This window comes from Chionomys nivalis, chromosome 7 (assembly GCF_950005125.1).
Source record: "Chionomys nivalis chromosome 7, mChiNiv1.1, whole genome shotgun sequence".
NCBI lineage: Eukaryota > Metazoa > Chordata > Mammalia > Rodentia > Cricetidae > Chionomys > Chionomys nivalis.
The window spans coordinates 13,261,800-13,268,016 of NC_080092.1; positions in this window are offsets into that span (position 1 = coordinate 13,261,800).

Sequence of the window (6,217 nt, forward strand, 5' to 3'; positions counted from 1 at the left end):
ACTAGACCTCATTGCTATTCCCTCCACCCTTTTTTACAGACGGGGAAATGCTTTGTCTTTAGCCTCTGGTGTGGGAAGGACAGCCTGTCCCTAACGGTGTTCACCAAGGGATGGCATAGCCGGACAGAGCCCTATGGCATCCTGGCCACGTGTCCCACTCTGCAAGGTCCAGTCCCTGCTGGTAGAGAAAGCTGTCCATCACATGTCCAGGACTCCCCTGGGCCTCACCACCTTGGCCGGGTCAGCTCCCTTTGAACTAGGAAGCCTCTGTGGCCTCTGAAGCACCTACTGCTGGACACTTCCCCTTGCTTGCCTAGGAGACTGGCATTATGACTGCGGGGCCCTACAGTGTTCGTTCAGGTCACCCTGGCAGCTGCTTCTGCACTTCACACCCCATGTGACCTATCAACTCTGTGAGGAGGAAGTGAGCAGGTGGTTAGCCATCTTGATGCCTTGGGAAGACAAAGCCTGTACACTAGGCCTGTGCTTGAGGATCCTGGGTTAGACCCAGAGTGTGATCAGGGCTGAAGAAGAGCAAGGGAGGGGAGTAAGAAGTGGAGAGAGCCCCATGGCTGTCAGGTCCCTAGAAGGCAGACCTAGGCCAGCTGGACCTCCTGGCTGTGTGACCTCAGCGGGTACCTTTCATACACAGCCTGGACTGAGACTCTCACTTCCCTCCCTTGCTCTTCTTCAGCCCTCATCCCTGCACAGAGGGTGGCTCCTGGCCAAGAGCTCTGATGGGGCCTCCATGCGTGGTCATCTTTACAGGGCTTTCTGATGAGGGAAAACCAGACAAAGGAAAGCTAGGCAAAGTCAGGGGTGGCAGGAGGAGGCCAGGCAGTCGGGGGAGGTGTCTGTGACCTGTGCCCCCTCCCCAACCCCAGCTTCCCTTAAGGCACTGGACATGTGGGAGGGCCTGACCCACATTCCTCCATGCTGCAGGCCCCAGCAGCTCACTCCCAGCAGCTGGCTCCCTTGTACTCGGAGGTCTGTGCCTTTTATGGAATATCTGTCCTCGTTCTGGGCTCTGACCTTTTAGCAAAAGCCCAGCCCCAAGGTCTTGCCCTGGGGCTTCTCAGAGGCTACAGGCCAGGAAAGGAGAAGACCGGAGTCACACACAGACAGATGGGAGGGAGGCCGAGCACAGGCTCCAGGCCTAATGGGGGTTGCCCTGTAAACCCTGACCTGCTCTTTCCTATCAGCTGCGGGGCAGCCATCTGGCTGGGCTTAAGAGTGGGCTCTGTCCCCAAGGCACCTTGTCCAGTCAGTGACCATGATGGGGCAAATGCACCAGGCAGCTGAAGGCTCACATAGAGTCATGCAGCTGGGGGTGGGGTGGGGGGGAGATTGAAACAAAGCCCCTCAGGGAGGGCCAACGTGATGGGCAGGACTGTGACTCATACGGCAAGTAGGTGCCCTGGAATTTGATTTCAGCTTGCTTAGGGACAAGGCTAGGCTGTATTTACTCTGTCTTGCCTGATCTGCAGGTACAGGACACCAGCTAAGACAGGTGGATGGAAATACAGTGTGAACGGGCAGGAGGATAGGAGGGCAGGTGTATGGATGGTAGTGGGTGGGTGTGCAGTGGGTAGGTTTAACACCCTGGCCATAGGGTGGTAATGATACAGCTAATCCAGGCCATACCCAGCTGCCACTCCATTTAGATAACTGAGAATAGCCATCGAGCCTGTTTACTGGGAAAATGGGGCCAAATGGCAGCCCAGTCTGTGAGCTGGGATGCGCGGTCCTGCGGAGCTGATGCGACCTCATTCCACCTAGTGATAGGTAAACACACAGAGCCTCTTCAGACTTTCTGGGGTTCTCAAAGCAGGACTAAAATGCCAGACGAGATAGACACAAAAGGTTAGCCCAAGCCACTGGCTGGGCCACTGAACCCTATAGCAAGCGCTGGCTTGGCCATGAGCGGCACATCTTGACTAGCTTAGGTGACTCATGGGTATCAAGAGTATCATGGGTCCCCCGGGCATGATAGACACCTGTCAGCTAGGCTGCAGTCTGAACATTTCTGGGTAGACCCTTGTCACAACCAAAGCTGATAAGCAGAGACTGTGGTATGTAACTGGCCCCCAGAGGGCCAAGGAGGAAACCGTGAGGTCTTCACAGCATGTCCGCATTGGCAAACCGCTGGAGTGTGCTTAGAATGTGCTCGTCTTGTATGGCCCATGCTCAGTGAGCATGTGGGTGCTGAGACCCTGCATGTGTGTGCGTGTCCCACATTGCAGCCCATGCCAAGCCCTCTCTCTGCTCCTTTTCTCTGCCTCGAGGCCTGGCTGCTGTTGCTGGTCTGCAGTTTCTCCCCTCCAGCTTTCTAGTGAGCTGTAACTCACGGTGTTGGGTCCAACGAGGAGAATGCTTTCAGAATAAAGCAGCAAGCTAAGGCACAGCTCATATCTCCTGCTCAGCCTCCATTGCCAGGGGAGAGGTGGTGGAGGACGAGCTAGGCCAGGCATAGCTGAGGGGTTCTCTGTGGGAGCACAGGTCCTGGTGGGGCTCAGGGTTTTTTTTTAATCATATGATGGGATGAAGCTTCTAGAGTTTCGAGATTAGACGCTGCTGCCTGCCCCCACAAGGGTTTGAAGTTGACGGTGTTTGTGCACATACGGAGGTCTGCAGGCTATGAGAATCCCTCAAGACTGGCAATGCTAGCATCGGGTCTGTGAAGGAGGAGCCTCGCCCGTGTTCGCCGGTGTGGCGGCGCAAATGAATGCAGACAGATTATATAGATATATACAGCTTTAATAAGGAAATAGACTTACAGGACCACAGGTTCCCGCGGAGAACAGGAAAAGCGGAGCAAAAGAAAAAGGGCTGCTGGCAGATTTATCCGTAAACATTAGCCCGAGGCGAACACGCCCCCAATGGGTGGGGCTATATCCCTACATCTCCCCCTTTTGTCTAAATAAGATAGAACTAAACCAAATACAACTATATACAATAATAACAAATAATAAATATAACAAACATTATTGAGAACAAAACTTTTGCTAAACATTCTATCTCAAGGAGTCTAAATAACATAGAGAGTAACTACAATTATATAATCTTCAACTCCGTCAAAGATCTGAGAAGGGAATAAATATTACTTAACAATCGAGAGATATCCAAAATGTGCAACAATTGACAGAGACAACTGACTACCTGGGCAATCATCCAAAGTCTCGTTTGCAATGTTGAGTCAACCAACTTTGGCTAAGGCCTAACATAACTAGCATACCATTCTTAGAACTATCTTACCCTGTCTTGGCAGGATAAGACAATCCTGTTTCATCCACTTAGGGATAGTCTGTATCTTTGTCAGAAGTTGAGGTATGGGCTTTTCTTAACCCAAAGGCCAGTTCTGCCAAGAAGACAAGCTCCCAGTGGAGTGTCTTTGGTGCTCAACGTTCTCTCGGGAGTAGAGTGGTGTTGCCAGGAGTAATTGTGTCTCGTTGGCACAGAAATTTTAGGTTAGATTAAAGGCCATTTTCTACAGCTCTTGAAGAGGCTGAAGATCATACTATCTATACTAAATATAATCTCTATGTAACTAAAAGACCTGATTAACTTAAAAATAAATATGACAAACATATAATTCTCAATACCTATCTAACTTGAAGACTAAAAGAATAAACAACTGTGCAATATAAGAAGACAATGATCTTCAACTGTAAACAATGTCATAGTATCAGAGGTAGAAATGTACAATGTAATATGGTAGATGTATCAATACAATATAGACAAAGTTATAAGCATACTCATACAAAAATAGAGGTAGGAACACTCACATTCAATATTCAATATATCAATATACAAGAAACAGTACCAATACAATTTTCTATAAACAGTAATTCACAAATACCAATCATCCCATAAAACCAGTTAATCCCCCTTCTTCTTCCTCTTCTTTTTTTTTTTTCATAAAAATATCACCCCATCCCCTCAACCCTAAACCAACCACTAAAAGATGTCCCCAACCCTGAGGGCAAACTCTGTTGGGAGAGGGGATGTTGTCCTCTAAGATTGCTTCTAGCTGACATGGGGGCGACGTTCTTCTTAGGGGGTCCTGTGAAAGCAAATGATGGTAAAATTCCCAAATTAACCTTTGACCTAAGAAAATTTTAACTAGTCTCAGAGCATTTTGAGAAGGTCCGACCAGAGCGTTGTCAAAAATGTGTACCATTCGAAATTGTCTCATGTAGTTGGTACCAAAAAAACAGGTCTAATATTAGCGCGGAGAACAGGAAAAGCGGAGCAAAAGAAAAAGGGCTGCTGGGATCACGCCCGGCAGATTAATCCGTAAACATTAGCCCGAGGCGAACACGCCCCCAATGGGTGGGGCTATATCCCTACATGCCGGGGCTGGGTTTGAATCCTGGAACGTCACACAGTTGTAGAATTTTTTCCAAGCTACCAAGTGTCTCTATGTAGGGGACCGCAATTGGGCCTCGAGTAGCTCAAGGAATGGGGTGGCTATGGTGACCCTTCCTTTACCCTTGCCTCTGGCCCTCCCCAGGGATGTCAACACTCTCTGTGGGCAGGAGACTGTGATCCTGGAACTCCAGGCCTGCATCTGGAGTCTCTGACCCTGGGTTAGACCAAGGCCAGTGTGCAGGACATCTGAGGCTTCTGTGACAAGTGGCCAGGAACAGCAGACACCTGCTGCCCCATCCCGGAACCCGGAGGTCCAGCAGAGGTGTGGAGGCCTTCACCACGCCAATAATGCTGAAGGAGAGTCTTCCAGCCTCACCTCTGGCCATGTGACTATGTATTTTCTCTGTTGTCATACCTCACCCTCCCTGTGCCAGCGTCCTCCTGCCTCTTAGGGGGACAATGTCACCGGACTTGGGGTCACTCAGATAATCCATGCGATGATCCAGGATGATCCTGGCTTAGGAGCTTCAAGTATAATGACATCTGCTGAGATCCCTTTTCCGTAAGACCACATTGCCCAGCCCCAGGAGTCAGGCAAGCCTCACACATGTCTTTTGGAGGCGGCTGTCCCACCTTCCTGCCCTCTCGTTCTCCCAGTACTGTTCACGGGCTCATTGGAAGTGAAAGTGTAAGATATGACTCTCCAGCATGGCCAGAGGTAGCCTCTGGCTTCCAACCTGCATCATGTCCAGTGGACAGTGATGGTCATCCCCGAGTTCCGTGACCGCCATTACCTGCCATAGGCAGAACAGAGCCAGTGACTAAGTGGATTCTGGGAAACTGGAGTCCTTTCGTTTTCTATTCCGGCACATGGGATGAACCGTCTCTGAAGCATCCCATGTTTAACCCCTGGGATGTGCCTGTTTTCAGACCCCCACGCCCAGAACCATGAGATGGTGACTACATGAGGACTGTACTCGGCATGACCTCTCCACTGGTGGTGTTTTCTGGCAAGCATGGCTCTCTTCCTTCTGCCACCAAACACATTCCTGCTCGACCTTCAAACTTCCATGAGGACTGTCCCTTTAAAATGTAGTTGCTCTTGAAGTCACTAGGAAAGATATCAGGGCAGAAAGTGGCTCCTGGTCCTGGGTGGAGGCTGAGTGGGGAGTGGACAGTGTAGGGTCTAATGGAGGAACTCGCGGGGTGACACTGAGGATTGATTTGGCCTGCTGATGTCGCTACAGGCACGTGGGTCAAGGTGGGGCTCTCCTTCACAGTTCCTGCTGCTGCTCATAGGGGTTCTGGACTGGGATGTGGGTGGGCACTTAGGATGGCCAGCCCCCCCCCCCCCCCCCCCCGTCTCTGAATAGAGAGGGCTCCTTGACTGTGAATGTCTGAGGAGCTGGGGGAGGGAGGCTGCCTAGGTGACTCTGGCTCTGTCCCTCACCCACAAGGCATCCTGCCCACATCATCATCTCCACAGGTTCACCCCAGTTCTTCGTAGACATGTGGAATCTGAGTGGCCTGGCAGGGAAGGTCTCCACGGAAACAGCCGTGGTGACCAGCTTGTGGGCAGCTATACCAAGGGCCTCGCGACACCATCCAGAGGCAGTAGGCTGAGTGGAGCAAGGCTACCCAGGACATGCTACCCAGAGGCTAGGCACCAGTGTAGACAAAGGGAGCCCAGGCCCAGAAGCTGGAGATAGCAAACAGACCCCTTCCACATGCAGCCTTTGGTTCTGGGCCCTGAGGTCTTGCCAAGCAGGTGAGTGTTCCCATGTCAATCTGTGCTCTGATGCTCAGGTATCCCAGCCTAGTTGGCTTCTGAGAGCAGTGCCGTGGA